An 18691-nucleotide genomic window follows, 5' to 3' on the forward strand; every position below is an offset into this window, starting at 1 on the left:
CCTTACAAATTTAGGCACATGGAGTATTTGTATGGGAGTGGGGTTAGAAAGTAATGTTATGGCAAGCCTTTTTTAAAATCACACTGCACACCACACTGGAAATAGCAGTGGTTTAGGCATATAAGTCATTTTCTGTGAGGGTGAGTTAGGCGCCAGCCTCATTCCAAACACGATGGCCTGTGGTGGTGGATAAATCATTGAAATCAGTGAAGCAGAGGGACTTCCACCTTCCAGCTTGGTGCTCTAACCAGAAGCCCACAACAGACTCATTCTCATGCTCGCTCGCTCTGGCCACAGTGGAACAGCTTCAACAGGTGAGACCAAGCAAGGCCCACATCAGAATATCCCATAGCTCACTGGTTAGATCATTCTCTTGAACAGGGGTCTCCCACACCTTTCAGATCACTTCTCACCATCAAGTGAGGGAAGGGGGGGGCTCCTACATCCCAAGTGAATGCTCTAACCACTGGGCTAAAAGTTGTAAGGTGGGAACTTTCATCACCTCTCCCTTCTCTCCCCTACCCATTTGCCTCTGAGTGCGCCTACCAGATAGCCTGCCTATCTTGCCTGCAGGGCCCAAACATCTATTTCACCCCACTTTGTGGATCTCTCTGGGGCTTAGGCAGGAGATAGGTGTCCAGATGCCTAGGGGGAGGCAGCAGTGTGTATGCCCAGAGGCAGAAACTTAGGCACCTAGGGAACTTTGACTGAAAAATCTTAGGTGCCGAGTGAGTTTAGGTGCTGACAGGGTTTGGTGGCAGCTGAGCAGGAGCTTTGTGGATCACAGTGGAGCTTAAAATGGGGACCTAGATGTTCAACTCTGGGGGTTTGGCTCTGAGCTATCTTTGTGGATCTGAGCCCAGGAGTTCTGTGAGTGGACGGACCTGGTGCTTATGTGGTGGCCCTGATGCTTATTTGCACTAAGGCTTTTCTATACCACTCTGACAATATAAAGGGACCCTAGTGCAAATGATTTAAGCCCATGTCTTCTGAATTCCTGCCTTACTGTTACCAGACCCAATTCTTAGACAAGGGCAATGGTTAAGCATCATTTCAATCCATTTAGGGATCTTAGTCAGGCATCTTCCATTACCGCTATTTGTAAATGTGTCTCAATGCTCGACTGCTTTGGAAACCTCACTCTAAAGTATGTTTTTCCACACCTGACTTCAGTGATGACTGCCTTTTCAAATGACTACACCCGAACTTAAATTACAGCCTCCACCCCACAAAAGCACTTTGCATTTGTATGTATTTACATGCGGTACTGATAAACTATTTTATTGTTCTTTCCTCTTTTTTTAAGTTTAAAACACATTTTGGCTGGTGTCCTAATGACCAGCTCAGACAAGTAACAATCTTCTGTGCAATTTCCGACCAAATTACAAACACACCATTTGAAGACATCTCTCACCTTTTCTGACAGGCAGCTGTATACACATTGATTCCTTGGGTAGATAGGATGAAAACCCAGGTGGTCTCCAGTTTCCCATGGGAGTTCTCCACTCTCAAGTGAAAGGAGCAGCAAGCTTCCTTAAATCAATGCTGGCTTAACTTGCCATTCGTCAAAGTTTCTCTACGTTAACACAGCTCGGCTTTCCACTTTCAAATTGAGAGTTGAGAGCTAAACTCTGCCAATGGATGCTAATGTATTTTTTTTTCTGTAATAATACACAGAATAATGAGACTTGGAGACTGCCATTCACTTCCCTGGTGACAGAAGGTAACAGCGTGCGTGCATGTAAGCACACCCCCCTCATTACTTCTGCCATATTAAAATAATTAACATATTGTGTGAGGTGCCAACTGCAGTCTTCTAGGGAGATATAAGTATCTGTCTTTAAAAGGTTTTTCTACAAAATGACTTTTTCTATTTGACTGCATTTAATTGAATAGATAAACAGATTCCTACATCTGGCCTGCTTCTCAAACATGGGTCTTCAATAACCAGGGCATCAAAATCTCATGTGTGGCATTTTAAATCTGCTCTTGGGTGCTTTAAGCCCATTGCAGTCAATGGAAGTTTTGTATAAGACTCTAAATGGACACTTAAGTGTATACTGATGTGACATTTTGATACTTCGATAAGACACTGTTGTTTGAAAATTGGGCTCATGGTGTTTCTGAAATATGCATGCATTTCATATATACATAATAAAAGTACACAGATAACACTGGTCTACAATTTTTGAGAAGTCGTCTGCTTCAGAGATAAAATGTGCTATTTATTATGTATTTTGATGTGTTGAATTCAAATATGACAATTAAAACAACTGATTGGCTACTGTTTCTAAGATATTTAAGTTTTTACATTTTGTGTCTATGTATATTGTGTAGATAGAGTTTTAATCATAAATTGTAAACCTAGGTCTTTTCATGTGTTTATGGTTGCTTTACAAGATAATATTTCACCTGTCCTGTTTATGTAACACTGTAAAAATCAGCAAAAGGGTTATATAAATAAAATTTATGATGAAACAAAAGGCAAAACACTATTATGTACATAGTTTAGTCCTATTCAGTGTCTACTCGGCGCTTCTTGGCTTGTCTCTCGTATTCATTAAATGGAGCATCTCTTGTTACTGTCCAGCAATAGTCTGCAAGCATTGATGGGCTCCATTTGCCCTGATAGCATTTCTCCATTGTTACAATGTCCTGGTGAAATCGCTCGCCGTGCTCGTCGCTCACTGCTCCGCAGTTCGGTGGGAAAAAATCTAGATGAGAATGCAAAAAATGTATCTTTAGTGACATGTTGCAACCAAGGCTTTTGTATGCCTTGAGGAGGTTTTCCACCAACAACCTGTAGTTGTCTGCCTTGTTGTTTCCGAGAAAATTTATTGCCACTAACTGGAAGGCTTTCCATGCCGTCTTTTCCTTGCCACGCAGTGCGTGGTCAACTGCATCATCTCAAAGAAGTTCACGAATCTGAGGACCAACAAAGACACCTTCCTTTCTCTTAGCTTCACTTAACCTTGGAAAATTTCCACGGAGGTATTTGAAAGCTGCTTGTGTTTTGTCAATGGCCTTGACAAAGTTCTTCATCAGACCCAGCTTGATGTGTAAGGGTGGTAACAAAATCTTCCTTGATTTAACAAGTGGTGGATGCTGAACACTTTTCCTCCCAGGCTCCAATGACTGTCGGAGTGGCCAATCTTTCTTGATGTAGTGGGAATCTCTTGCTCGACTATCCCATTCGCAGAGAAAACAGCAGTACTTTGTGTATCCAGTCTGCAGACCAAGCAAGAGAGCAACAACTTTAAAATCGCCACAAAGCTGCCACTGATGTTGGTCATAGTTTATGCACCTCAAAAGTTGTTTCACGTTGTCATAGGTTTCCTTCATATGGACTGCATGACCAAGTGGAATTGATGCAAAACATTGCCGTTATGCAGTAAAACAGCTTTAAGACTCGTCTTCGATGAATCAATGAACAGTCTCCACTCATCTGGATCGTGAACGATGTTGAGGTCTGCCATCACACCATCGATGTTGTTGCAGGCTACAAGATCACCTTCCATGAAGAAGAATGGGACAAGATCCTTTTGACGGTCACGGGACATGGAAACCCTAACATCACCTGCCAGGAGATTCCACTGCTGTAGTCTGGAGCCCAACAGCTCTGCCTTACTCTTGGGTAGTTCCAAATCCCTGATAAGGTCATTCAGTTCACCTTGTGTTATGAGGTGTGGTTCAGAGGAGGAGGATGGGAGAAAATGTGGGTCCTGTGACATTGATGGTTCAGGACCAGAAGTTTCATCCTCTTCCTCTTCCTCGTCTGACTCAAATGAGAAGGATTCTGGTGCATCAGGAACTGGCAGTCCTTCTCCGTGGGGTACTGGGCGTATAGCTGATGGATGTTTGGATAATGCACAGTCCACTTTTTCTTCTTTGACACACCTTTCCCAACTGGAGGCACCATGCAAAAGTAACAATTGCTGGTATGATCTGTTGGCTCTCTCCAAATCATTGGCACTGGAAAAGACATAGATTTCCTTTTCTTGTTCAACCACTGGCGAAGATTTGTTGCACAAGTGTGGCAGCATATGTGTGGGGCCCACCTCTTGTCCTGATCTTCAATTTTGCAGCCAAAATAAAGGTGATAGGCTTTCTTAACCATAGTGGTTATACTGCGCTTTTGTGATGCAAAAGTCATTTCACCACAAACATAGCAGAAGTTATCTGCACTGTTCACACAAGTATGAGGCATCTCTGCTCACTTTGGCTAAACAGAAATGTGTCCCTTTGCAAAATCAAACACTGACAAATAAGAGAGCACGACACTGTCTGATTTCTAGAGCTGATATAGGACAATTTGTTCAGCAGAGTGATGTAAGCTTCATTATGATTGCATCATCCATGACGTCTAGGAATAATATGATGCAATTCATATCATGTATGACGCAATACCAGCTTCAGATTGCATCATTCATTGTTTTGCCTAAAAAGCAAGTATTGTCCAAACCCAGTCATAGATTTATTCATAGATCCAGTCAAAGGTGTATTTTAGTCATTTCTGGTTTAAATTGAGATCCCTTCCCTTTCTAACTCACTTATCCTCCGCCATTCCCAAGTCAAGGGTCGTATATACTGACCCAATAGCATATCTTGAAAACTAGAGCCAATCAACAATTTTAAGCATCATTTTCATTCTCAGTGACCCAGAATTAGTAAAGTTTGACTACATTTATTTCAGAAGCATTTTGGCTGTAGAGCAGTGTAATATGTATACAGATAGAGATACAGACTCAAACAAAAATATACAAGAAGTTAGCATTAAGGAACTGGCTGAAATCCTTGGGAGTCAGGAAATTCAGAGCTAAGGGTGCCACAGCTCCCTGAAGTCTGCTGAATAGAGCTGGTTGGGAATTCTTCAACATTATTGTTTTTGTGAGAAAGTCCATATTGGTTTTGATTAGACTTTCATTGGGAAGGTTCTTGGGATGGATTGAGCACTCCACTGTAGAATAGTCAATAGCCCAGTGCTTTGGGCACTTGCCTAAGAAGGGGGAGACCCATGTTCATAAGTTTGTGCTCTGCCTGATTTGGTGCAGGGACTTGAATCTCAATCCGCCTCAATCTCCTGGGTAGCAGCTTGTTCTACTTTGTATACATAATTAAATAGTCATTGGGCCAGAGCGAGATTGATGGTCAGAGCATACACCTCGGATGTCGGAGACCTACATTCTAGTTCCTGCTCTGCCTGATTCACTAGGCTATTGGGTATTCTGAGGTCTTGCCCTCTTTCCCCCGCCCCCATGAAAACGTCAAAAGTTCTCAGGTTCCAATACAGGATGAAAACAAATGTAAAACCTAATTTATTTTTTCAGATTTTCCCATGGACTCCCTTTTCCCCCAACCCTCCTACTTTTTAAAATGAGAACTTGCCTGGCTCCACTGCTTTCTTTGTCATGGAATCCGCTCCAGTCCCATGTCAAAGGAAATGTCAAGAAAAAAATTGCCGCAGGGCAATGAATGTAAAATTCTCCTGTCTGTGGTTACCCCAAATGACTCCCTCTTCTATTTAGTTTCACACTTGTTCTTGTTGTGTGGGAGCACACCATTCTAGTTTCATTTACTGTGGTGTCCAGGGATCGCGGCCCAATAACACCAAGCAATTAAAGAGGGTATTGGTAATGCAGCCACCAGCACTTGCAGTTCAATCACTCCTGACTCTGACAAGTTTTCCCCAAGGTGCCAGTAGCATTACAAGGATTATGATTCCAGAAATAGAACTTATGAGGCAGAAAGTCAAAACACAAAACCAGTTACTCTCTAGCACTTGGACTTTGAAGAGGGATCCTGTGGAAAAAAGATATTGCCATGGAATAAGATCCTGTTCTCCAGGAGTGCCCTGGGATACCGTAAGCACTGATGTGTGGAAACTCAAACAGAAATGAAGAATCCGGCTTTTCTGGGGGTTTTACAACAAAACAAAAAAAGTGTTTGTACAAGGAAATGAAGGGGCCAGGAAAGAAGACAGATACTCCATGTTTTCAAGAAAGACATATGTACATAAAATAGTAGGTAAACTTTGCAAGAAGAGGCAAACCCTATGAAAAGATTTCTCCAGTCATGGTGACAAGTACAATGACAGTTTGTAGTCTCTGCTGTTAGGGGACAAATTCTGTCCTTAAATATTTCACTGAAACTCTCTTTTGAGCCATTTGTATTTATGCTAGTGCATTTGTAGGCCAAATTTGACCCAGAATTCACAAATTTGCCCATCCTGGGGTTTTTCAACTTTGCATACCTAAAATGTGTGTGTGTGGGGGCGGGGGGAGGCCTTCACCTTTCATCCAGCCACCATTTCATCTTGTTCTCTGCTCCATTGTTCATCTTGCACAGCTGGACTGCATACAAGAAAATCATCCTAGTGCATGCTGACAGCAAGTAATTGGTGTTTGTGACTATGGAATTGATCATGTTGCACAGAGGTGTGTGGCAGGCATTCTGCATTATGCTGAAAGCTGCAGAACAAGGGGGGGAGAGAAGTATTTTAGTAAATCAAAACTAATTAATCCAGGAGACTAGTGAAGAGTCACAAGCAGAAGTGCTAAATGGATCAGAGTGGAAGGTAACTGCTTGTAAACAGGAGCAGAAGAAAATCAATGAGGGCCTATGTTTCAGAAACAGAATCTACTTAGAGTTTCAGTCTTTCAAGTTCCCCCCACCCCTCAAAAAACACACATTACAAGACACATCTGATTTTTTCCGTTCAATTTTTAATGAATGTTGAGATGAAATCTTCTGAGAAAAACGAATTTATTCAAACCCTTGATATATCAGCCCCCAATTCAAAATGGGATTTCTCTGTGGCAAGTTATTAATATGAGTATTTATTTATTTATTTAGCAGAGTGGTAGGCATTTCACATATACATGGCCCCTGCCCTGAGGAGTGTATGATATTAGGCCAGGGTGGGCAAATTACGGCCCGCGGGCCACATCCGGCCCGGCCCCTGAGCTCCTGGCCCAGGAGGATAGCCTGTGGCCCCTCCCCTGCTGTCCCCCTCTCCTGCAGCCTCAGCTCACTTGCTCCGCTGCCGGTGCAATGCTCTGGGCAGCAGGGCTGTGAGCTCCTGGGGCAGCACAGCTGCAGAGCCCAGCCTGACCCAGTGCTCTGTGCTGCACGGTGGCGGCAATGTGGCCTGGCTCCAGCCGGGTGGCGTGGCCGTAGCACCGCCAGCCACCCGTGCTGCAGGCAGCGCGGTAAGGGGGCAGGGAGCAGAAGGGGTTGGATAGAGGGCAGGGGAGTTTGGGGTGGTGGTCGGGTGGAAAACGGGGTTGAATGGGGGCAGGAGGTCTCAGGGGGCAGTCAGGAAGGGGGGGTGTTGGATGGGGTGGCAGGGGGCAGTCAGGGGCAGGGGTTCCAGGGGCAGTCAGGGGACAGAGAGCGGGTGTGTGTGGATGGGGCAGGGGTTCCAGGAGGCCGTCAGGAATGAGAGGGGGGTTGGCTGGGGGGCAGGAGTCCCGGGGGGGGGGGCAAATAGGAGGTGGGGGCTGGGCCACGACCCCCTCCCCTAACCGGCCCTCCATACAATTTACGAAACCTGATGCGGCCCTCAGGCCAAAAAGTTTGCCCACCCCTGTATTAGGCCCTGCTCCTGCAAAGAGAAATCCCATTAAACTAAATGGAAACTCACTTGGGACTATTCCTATGCATAAAATTACTGATATTGTATAAGTCTTTGCAGGATGATGCCACAGAAGAAAGCAATTAACAAAGGGGGTTTGATGAAGGGAAAATAGGGGGATGGCACATGAAGGTACAAATAATATGGGCAAGTGGGTACCTACACTGGTTATATCATAGAACACATGAGGCAGCTAGGAATATATATCAGTGCATTCACATACACTTTAAAAAAATCCTTCTAAATCTTTCCCGATCACTGTCCCATTTGCATCTAACATGCTTGCACTAAACCACTGAATATCATGTAAACTCAGTACTGAGAATTCTTTGCCACTGCCTGTCAAAATTTGGAGGTGGGTCCTATCCTCTGAATTAAGGAAAAGACAAATCTCGCTTATTCTTTTCTCTTTCCCTTCCCCATCATTGCAGCCTTCTGATTTTGTGTGTGTGTGAGAAAGTCAGATCAGGTTCCCTGCCTTGAGCCTGAGTATTGAGGAAACCTTAACCTCAAGTGAACCTCTTGGCTGCTTTATATTTTCGGTGAGAGCTAGATGAAACTCTGAGTTTTGCCTAGTTTCATCCTGAAATCAAGCACAACTCAGCAGTTTGAGCTAAGTTTTGAAACTGGACTTTGTGAAAACCTGAACCTCAAAGTGAATGCCACGTAATCCCTGGTAAAATCTTTTTAATCACTTTGGTAGCCTCCTATCATGAGACCGTAGGGATCTTCTAAGCTGAAACCCTGGAGTCTTCACTGGGGCTAAACTCCCAATGGGCTGATGGCAGGACCTAATCTGAGCATGCAATTATCTTTCCATCCTTTTTTCCTTCCTTGCTATGGTGTTTTGGTGGATTTTGGTATTAGAATGTCAAATAAGGAATGTTCAAGATTTTGAGTGCTTCCTAAAACTCAGTGAAATTTGTCTGCATATCATACAGCAGGGGTCGGCAACCTTTCAGAAGTGGTGTGCTGAGTCTTCATTTATTCACTCTAATTTAAGGTTTTGCGTGCCAGTAATACATTTTAAGGTTTTTAGAAGGTTTCTTTCTATAAGTCTATAATATATAACAATAACAATATTGTTGTATGTAAAGTAAATAAGGTTTTAAAATGTTTAAGAAGCTTCATTAAAAATTAAATTAAAATGCAGAGTCCCCCTGGACCGGTGGCCAGGACCCGGGCAATGTGAGTGCCACTGAAAATCAGCTCGTGTGCCGCCTTTGGCACACGTGCCATAGGTTGCCTACCCCTTTCATACAGCAACTCTTTTTTAAATGAAATAACCAAACCTAATAATAATGTAGGAGACGGGCTAGTTTCAACAAAGTAACGATGCAGAGGTCAAGAATTCATAATTTGATCTTAAGATCTGAAAAACTAAGCCAAAGCTAAGCTAGGAAACTAAGATAAGGAATGTGTGCAAACCTTTTTTAGTAAAGTTTTGTGTGGCATCTTGTTAACCTACCTAAATAAGTAGGCAGTAATCATTAACACCATACAATTACAGTGTAATTACTGTATAATATGTAAGAGAGAAATCCAAGCACCACCTAGTGGAAAAGAATCCTGTCATTGCTCTATCACTGTATGAGCTTGATGTATCTGAAGTACAATTTCTTTTGCCTGAGGTCTCTGCTATCTGATAATAAGCAAATGCAGTTTTCTAGCACATTACTAGCCTAATATATTATTACTCATTTATTGAATGCCAGTGGTGGGCATGGAACAAACAGAGAGGCAAACTGCTGTCCCAATGAACTCCCAGTCTTCTAAGTGCAGTTCAGATGCAGATGATGGATATAACTAGTAATGGTGTTTAAGTTTCATTTAATTCTGTTTGTATTATTCACTATGAATAACTATAGAAATCTTAATAAAAGAAGGGGGTTAATGAGGGATCTGGCTAAAGAGAGGAAAGTTATTTGTATAAGGAATTTTAAACATAAGTGGTGGCAAGGGCCAAAGTGTGATGGCTCTGCAGTTTAGAACTCAAATTCTGACAGAAATGGGGGAAGGGGACAGGGAACCACACCAGCTACAGGTGAGCAGCAAACCCTCTTTTTAGAAATTCCTAACACTCCTCAAATACTAATATGGTTGTGGGGAGGGGTGGGGGATGGTAAGTAAACAAAACACTTTTTTTTCTTTTCTTGTTCTTTGAAGGTTACATTTCTGACACCACTTTGCCTTCAGCAGCTCAGCTTTACTGCCCCCAACTCATTACCTCCACGTCCATTTTGTATTGTTCATGTTCTTCCTGACTTCCACTAGCCCTTTGCACCTCTGCCTTGCCGCCTCCAATATACCATGTGTCTTGCTGCTGCCCGAGTCCTGTCCCTCAGCTCCCCTCTTGTACCTCTGGCTGGCTGCTCCCTTGTTCCCCTGTGCCTTCTCCCAGCTGAATTCTGTACCTCCAGCCCCCCAGTAGTAGCCATGGGCACCAACTCCATGGGTGCTCCACAGAAAAAAAAATATTGTGGGTGCTCAGCACCCACCAGCCACAGCTGATCGGCTGCATCAAACAGCTGTTTGGCGGCTTGGGGAGGGCAGAGAGTAGCGGGTGAGCAGGGGTCTCAGGGAGAGGGCAGAGCAGCGGTGGGAAGAGGAGGAGTGAGGGCAGGACCTCAGGGGAGGGAGTAGGGGCAGGGCCGTGGGGAGGGGGATGGAGCACCCCAGGGGAAAACTAAAAGTCAGCATCTATGGTAGTAGCTCTGCTTTACTGATCCCTCATTCATTGGGATGAACAGGTGTGTGTGGGGGGGCATACTTGCCCTCCCCTCCCCCCCCCCGCCGCCCTTTGAGCAGCCAACAGCAGCACATTCTCCATATATGGTGGGGGAAGAGCCTCTCTCCCCCAGACTGAGCTGGGATTGTAGTGCTTGTTATTGCCTATTCTTCCCTTCTGCTGAGACCTGCAGAGCCTCCCTTCTTTGTGTATGTTGTGGGGAGTCTTGTTTACGCTCCTGGTCTACTCATAGCTTAGGAGGGCTCCAAAGGGGGACATGCGTGGGTCAGCAGCACCTCAGAGAGGAATTGTTCCCAGAAACTGGAACTGATCAGCTGCTGCTTCTGCCCCATGTCACTGTTGCCAACCCCAAACGTTCAAAAATCATGAGCCCAGCCCCCCAAAATCATAAGATGGGCTTAAAATAAGATTTTAAAAAAATAATAAATGTGCATTTTTTCCCTTTGCCTTCTGGTGTTTGTGCCTTTCAGGTGCACTCACTTCACATTTTTAAGGTAGTCTTTGCAACAATGATGGCTAGAAAGTCTTTGCTGCTTTGTTTTAAATGAAAGGACCATGATTCTGGTTACTAGGGCTTTAAAGAAAACTGACCAGAAATCACAAGACTTGCAGTAAAATCAGGATAGTTGGTACTACTCCACTTATCGGGTCGGGCGATCTGGAGTGAGAGCAGCATGAGGAGCGGGTGTTTAGCTGGGAAGTCTATAGTGCTCCCAGCCTTCCTGTGGTCATTGGAGCAGCAGCCACAGTTGCTGTGAGAAGCCAGGAGTTGCCTATTTGTCTGCTCTCTTCAAAAGGGAGATCTGTCCACCAGGGAAGGAGGTAAGGAAACTCCCCCTATTATTGTGAGCTTTGTCTCCCCTCTGGATGGGCAAGGCAAATAAATAATCCATACATTCTTGTGCGTAAAATCTTTTTTCTTAACATGCCTAAAAATCCTGTAAGATGCTGTAAGTTGCACCTAATATTTCAAAATGTCTCTGCAGCCAAGCCTGACGAGCCCCTCTGTTTATGAGTATTTACTCTATTTCAGATCCTCGGTCCTGGTCTAGTCTAAAGGCTGACATGCACGCTTTTGGTTCATTATGGCCCTGCTTGGTGACATGAACTCCTTTCAGGTATATTTCTTCTCGTGCCCCATTGTTTTCCCCTTGCTGTGTCCTGCCACCACAAACTACAGTGCTACATCACATTGAGACCTCTGATGACAGCCACCCAAATTTCTCCTCTCATATTATGATCTGCTCTCTCCATCACCAGACAGAATTCCTGGGAAATAGCTGGGGTGCATTGGGGAGACTTCCATAGATGCCAAAAGATCGGGTAAATGATGACTTGACTCTGATCCCCTCTTCTTTAGCTTTTGGGGCATTCCTGTCCCATTTTACTGGTATCTGTCCCCATATCTGCCTTGAAGAAGAGATGAACATAAGGACATGGGGGCTGATCCAAAGCTCACTGAAGTCAATGGGAATCTTTCCATTGACTTCAATGGGATTTGAGTCTGGCCCAAAGTGCACATTTGTTGTCATTTTGTCAGGCAGGCAGGCTGATAGAGGCTCAGTAAAAAGAGTACTGAGAAAATCTCTTTTAGTACATTTCAAGAGCTGACCCTATCAGTGTGGAACCAGACCTGGACAGTTTATTCCTTCCTCAGTGATAGTACCTTCATATCATAAAAAAGAAAAGTTATGAAAGGCTATTTCATGTGGTAAAAGCAAGTGAACAAAACCACAATTGATCATTATGAGGCAGACGCTGACTTATCAAAACAAAAATAATGTGCGTCCAGGATGGAGTTTATCAGAGGAAGTCTGAGACAGTAAGGATTAACACAGCACTTGACTGTGGCTGAGACTGCTTGATACTGACAAGTTTCTCTCCCTCCCTTGTTTGGGTGCTGTGTTCTGTTCTCATTCAGATCAGAGCGGAGAAGGAACTGAGTAGTGACCTATTGAACCTCTCTCAGGGTTCCCCCTATAAACTACAATGCCACTATTCTTTAAAAACTCAGATCTGGCAGAGCATGCTGCCTTATAAACCTAATTCAGGGCCAGAAGCTGATAACCTTGCTCACACTGAGGTTGAGCATGGACCTTACTCCATGAATCTCACAGATTCCAATGGGACTACTCACAGTAAATATTATTCAGCATGAGAAAAAGTATCATAATCTGGTCCTTAGCCTTTGGAGCAGAAGAATTAGCACAGAACATGGTACCAAGAAACAAACCAAAACAACAACAAAAAAACCCCAACCCAACATGCAGTTGAGGAAGTTATCACTTTGAAGGGGCCTGAGCCATAGACAATTGCTGTGTAAAGCCTGAGTGTCCCAGACTTCCTTCTGATAAACTCAGTCCTGGAAACTTACTATCTGTGTTTAGATAATTTGGTGTCTGCATCATTAAATGTAATGCAGCAATAAAAGTTAACCATCAGTTATGGCTTGTTCTTTTACCAGATGAAACATGCCATATTCATAGCTTATCATAACTTAATGCTCTCTGCTCCAACAAAGAAATACAAAGTAAAAATAGACAGGTAAAGAATAATTTTGCCATGCAAGAAACATGAACATTAACATAAGCCATCTGTTTTTTCATCTTAGACGGCTGTAATAAGCACTGCTATTATTAAGCCTGAATATTTCCCAGGGTATCTTATTTGGCTGTAAAAACTTTGTTCTGAGCCAAAGCTTAGAATACAGTATTAACAAGTTTCAGAGTAGCAGCCGTGTTAGTCTGTATCCGCAAAAAGAACAGGAGTACTTGTGGCACCTTAGAGACTAACAAATTTATTAGCTTAGTCACAAGTACTCATGTTCTTTTTGAGTATTAACAAGGATAGCTTTTTAAAACATAAAATTGGAAAACAAAATTAAACCATACAGTGAGTGTACTTAAAAAGTTCTACTGTCTTGAAAGTTTTTGCTGTTTTCAGTGACACCGATTCTGGAGACCTGATTTACCTTCACTGGAATGAATTGGGAGTAACTCCATCAAGATCAATACTATACCAGTACTATAACTGGGAGGAGAATCTGACTAATTGGCTCATTTCTCTCTGTAACAGGGAATGACCACCCTACAGCTGGCACTGCAAAGAAGTTTGCAGAAAGTACCAATGGGGGGAGAGGGCTGCCCTCTGTATTGTGGGCCATAGATCCAGGGGGCCAGGTTGAATAGCCTCAGAGGGAACCCTGATTTGCTTGAACTGACCTTGGTAATTCCTGATGCTCTATCTGAATTGAATTTTGGTTCCTAAAGGATGACTAGAAGATTATAGAATCTAAGGTCCAGACGGTGACAGGTTCTTGTGTGATTGTGCAGGAGCATGCTATGAGTATACACATGGATTGCTCCCTCGGTGTGCCCTTGGGGGATATATGGCAACCCACAGGTGGTGGGAAGTATGCAAGCTCATGGTCCTGCAGGCTCCTTGCCCTGCTCTGGACTGTTGAGTGGGCCTGCTGCATTGCAGGGAGCAGGCTGCAGCATCTTACCCCTGTGCACCAACAGGCCAGCATGCTCCATGCCCCATCCTCATTGACTACACAACAATGCCTCACTTGCTATTCAGCCTGCACACTGAATGAGGCAGGGTCCTGTGAAGAAAACAATATATGATCATGTAATTAAAGATTACATCATAATGCATGAGTAATATGCAAAGTGGGCATAGACATAAGGATGTAAATACTATTATTTAGTAGTGGCAGAGTCAGGTTCTATTCCTGACTCACCACTGGCCTGCTGAGTGGCCTTGGGGAAGTCAATTCACCTTTCTGTGCACCAGTTTCCCCATCTGTGGAATGGGGATAATGATACTGACCATCTTTGTAAAGTGCTTTGTGATCTACTGATGAGAGGTGCTATATAAGAGCTAGGTATATTTTATTGCATTATTTAAGCTATAGGATGTAAGAATATGAGGTAATGTGGAATGTCAGTTTTGGTGCATTTACATTTGGAATTTGTGTCTGTGTGAAGAAGTTCTAAACCCCCATGAGCACTATAAACTCTACTGTGAAAGTTTAACTCATTTCCATGTTGCCAGGAACAATGGACTAATTGTGCAACTAGAAAGTGATGCATACAACAAAGTGATTATCAGTTGCTTATTGTTTTTCTTTCCGTTCTTCCAAATTTACAGCAGCAGCTACTTTTCACTAAGGTGTAGCCAGGTGCCAAGCCTGAAGTATGACACTTCACACATCTTTGAGTTAAACTTTAAAAATGCATGCCTGTCTGCTCAAGTAATTCAAGGATTGCTGAAAGTATTACCTAGAAATTTTCCAGGAAAATATCCCTTCAGGTTGTGGCTAAGCATGCAGCGTTTCAATTTATGGGCCAAATCTTGCTCGCTTTACTCAGGGGAGTAGTCCTGATTTCGCCGGGTCTGCTTGTAAGTAGGATAAGCAAGATTTTTTGCTCCAGAAGCCAAACCTATAATGAGTTATTGGTAGCTGAATATTGGGCGGGATACAATTCATTTATTGTATTCATTTAATTGTGAGCGCTTTCTGAGTTGCATAGACATATGCAATGCATTTATCAGGACATACACTTTTTTAAAAGGACATCACCACCTTAAAAATTACATTTCTTTCCGGAATATTTTTTACCTATTAATGTTACAAGCAACATGTAAGACTACTAAACCTAAAAGAGATTTGAGAACATAGTATTTTCTCTCTTTTTCCAGTTTGTTTACTTTGGGCATGGGATCCAAAGCCTTTCTCAATCTACAGAAAGATGCCCATTGACTTCAATAGACTTTGCATCTTGCGTTGTGCATTTGACCATGCTTTCTATATAATCGTTTTTACTAATGTCAGTTTTCCCTGATCTGTGTGTCTTTCACACCCAACAACATAGAAGAGAAAAAAACATTTCTAAAATAGGAAAATGTGGTTGTAAAACCATAGAAATTGGCAGGGTTAATATCTAGTATAGTAAACTACTTTTAATATTTTTCCTTTTGTTGATTATATTTCACATTAATAGTGTCCTGTTTTAAACAGAGTGAGTGATATTTTCTCTACACATGCTCAGTTTGGTATTTTCACATGGTCACAACTTTGTTCATTTAAAAAAAATTCAAATATTTCAAAATAAACACTGCTCTCAAAGGGTCATTTATAGATAACCATTTTTAATGCCTTATATAAAAATTGTGGTTAAAGTATTTTTAGAATGAGGAAAAAAAAATTCACCGTCCCATAACTACAAAATTGTGAACAGAATTTTTCTCAAACTCTTCTTTTATGTTACTTTTGGGCTGAGAAAAAGTATAGACCTTTTCCTGAACATTTTTCACAAAGATCATGTGAACATCTGAAAATAGTGATTTTTAATGGGAAACATTTGGCAGCCTAACTTGTAGCTTTCACTACTACCAGTTATAATCCTCCTAAAGTATTTACAGCAAGAAGGACAAACAAAATAATTGATATTCAGAATGAATCAGAAATTAAGATATAAATCATCCAACTTCTAATTTATATAGAATGTTTAATGAGGGTTTCATAGTGAGGGAAATGTCGCCTTTTTCAGCTGACTTTTGATTCAGTTGCAGAAAACTAAGTCCCAAAGAAAAAAAAAGTTTGCTAAATAAAAGCAGGATTAAAATACCAAAAGGTTGTAGAGGAGGTTTGTTTTTCTATCCATACTAACTCCTCACCTTTCCCATTACTGCTCACCAGTCTCAGAAACCCTGAGGGTCTCTAGAGTAAATCAGTTTCCTTCTTCTGTTTTCTTTTCGTCTTGGACTGACGAAATTGCGGATCACTTCCTCCCCCACCCCCCAAGTTTCACCGAATGATTGAAGTATACTGTGCAAACAAGAAACAGGAGTAAGCTATGGTACTTACCTATATTACTCTTCTGAGCCCCTTTCTCAGTTTAAATTTAAAGGGACACATCAGCTCCAAATTCTCATTTCAGTTTTAAAATGTGCTATCAACTGTAGTTGTAAATAATACCTACAATTACTGGAACTGAAAGTTGAGACACTTGATAGATATAAACTTTCTTTGTGCATTCAATAGCTGTCTCGGGATAGTCAATTTCACTATTTATCTGTAGCCACTTTCTCCCTTGCTGAAAAGACAGCAGCAGCTGCAAAGAGGCAGAAGCCCTCTTTATAATATTTAATTGATTTTTTTGTTTATTATTTACAGAGTGCTCTATCACAATCAAGATATTTTATTACTAGCAATTAAGAATAATACACGTTGATGGTGTTAATTTAAAGCACACCACACTCTCTTGCGTGAGTTCTGCCTTTAAAATCAGCCACTCAGATCTTCTACCTTGAATTCTGAAGCACTCTCTGTCATCAATATTCACTATATAATTGTGAGTCCTGTTGGTACTAAAATGAAAACTGGAGTTATGCCTGTTGCATTTACGCTGTTCCCTGGACAAATTCGGCTCTGTGTATATAAGTGTCGTGTTCATTTCATTTGTGTTGTAATCCCCCTTCCTCAACCTGCAGAAAGTCAAATCTCCTATTGCAATCAGTGCAGCAATCATCATTAGGGAATCTCCACCCCCCCCCCCCGCCCTACTGTGCCTCAATTAAATAGGTAGCAAAAGTCCACTAGTGCAACCTCATGCCTCTTCCCCTCTGACGTGCCGCTGTAGCGCTGTGTTTTAAGATCTCTGCTGCTTCCTTGTGTTCAGAGGGAAACTTCAATTAGCTGGGCCCCGCACCGAGTCTATGGCCCGTGTTCTGTTTTAGCAACTTCAGGAGGCTCTGAGTGGATTCTGTCTGGATCCGGCTCAGACTCCTGAGCGCTTCAGGGCTCCCCGAGAAGCGGGGCCAGCCCTAGTAGGTGGGAAGCCTCCCTCTGGGTGAGGGGAAGGCGGCGCAGTTCGCATGTAAGTGTGGGCTTAGTTAGTACAAAGGGGAAAGGAGCGAGACGTTCTCATTGCTGACTGGTCGAGCTCCCCGGCAAACGCCGCCACGCCAGAAACCTCCAGGAATCCCCTTCTAGAGAAAATCGGATCCCTTGTTGGGTGGGACTGAATCCGCCGCGCCAGGGCTGGGCTGGTCCCAGGCACCTCGCTCTCAGTGCAGAGCGCTGAGCCCGCTCCCATTTAGCGCTCTCGGGTGTGATGGGGGCGGGCACACCAAAGAGACTGTGTATTTACAGTAGGGTCTCACCGGAACGGAGCGCGTTCTTCAGAGGGGCTTTTCTGGCCACTCTCCTCGCCAGGGCTGAAACGTTTGTACGGACGGAGCTGAGAAGTAACCCCGCTCCCTCACCCTAGTCTCCTGGGAGGGGGGACCCAGGAGCCCCTCTGCTCCTGATGGCCCATGCAGGGAAAGGGAAGATCTTAGGGGCTGCTGAGCCCCTTCTCCCCATACAAGCAGCGGTCTAACTCTAGGCGAGTAACTAATGCGGGGAATGAGGGTTGTGTGAGCCCCTCGCCTCTAGGGGGAGGATCCTGCCGCTTTAGCCCCCTCTTGGCCACCAGTGCGGAGCGAGCGAGCTGGCGCGGGAGGCCCCCTCCTGTCCCTTCGCCCCGCTCAGTGTATTCCCGGGGCCAGGCAGGGGGAGGGGAAAGGGGGCGGCTCCTCGCGCTGTGGTTTCTTCCGCGCTATGAATGAAGCTCTGGAGCGTCCCAATCCACATGTGAGGCGCTGCGCTTTGCATAAAGGATTCCCCGCTCGCGAGACATCCCTTCAACGGGAGGCTGGTTGCAGCTGGATGGCGCCTCGCTTGGGGGGATTGCCATGGCGTGCTCTCCAGCTGCACCAGTCATTTCCCAGCCGGGCCATCTCTTACCTGGCAGCGATGGGCGGGGAAGCAGAGCGCGCTTTTTATTCTGGGCTGGAACCGCGGGTTGTAGTGGGTGACCCCCTCCCCGCCTAATGGCTGTGGTTCCCTCTTGCTATAAACGTAGCCAAAGGCTGCAGTAGGGTAATTCCTCATGCTCCTCAGTGGATCGCTCTTGGGCAACTGGAAAAGGTAGCTCTGGCCAGGAGGTAAAGAAAAGCAGGCGTTCCCTGGAGTTTCTTCAGTTCGGTTCCTTTGACAGCCAAGAACAATTGTTCAATCTTCAATTGCCGATAATGTCGAGAGGCGATGAAAAGACAGATCTGGTCATTTCCCCCCGGACCCTGCGCTACTTCCCTAGGGACAGGGAAGGAAAGTAACAAATATAGACAACAGGGTAAAGATCTGCCGAAAACAGGCAGGTGAGAAAAAGTGTAGACTATAAAGAGGGGTCTGACCTCGATAATATTCGATCATTGATAACCCAATTTAGCTCCATGGTTAATATTTGAATCGCCCG

This window comes from Chrysemys picta, chromosome 6 (genome assembly GCF_011386835.1).
Source record: "Chrysemys picta bellii isolate R12L10 chromosome 6, ASM1138683v2, whole genome shotgun sequence".
In the NCBI taxonomy this organism is placed as follows: domain Eukaryota; kingdom Metazoa; phylum Chordata; order Testudines; family Emydidae; genus Chrysemys; species Chrysemys picta.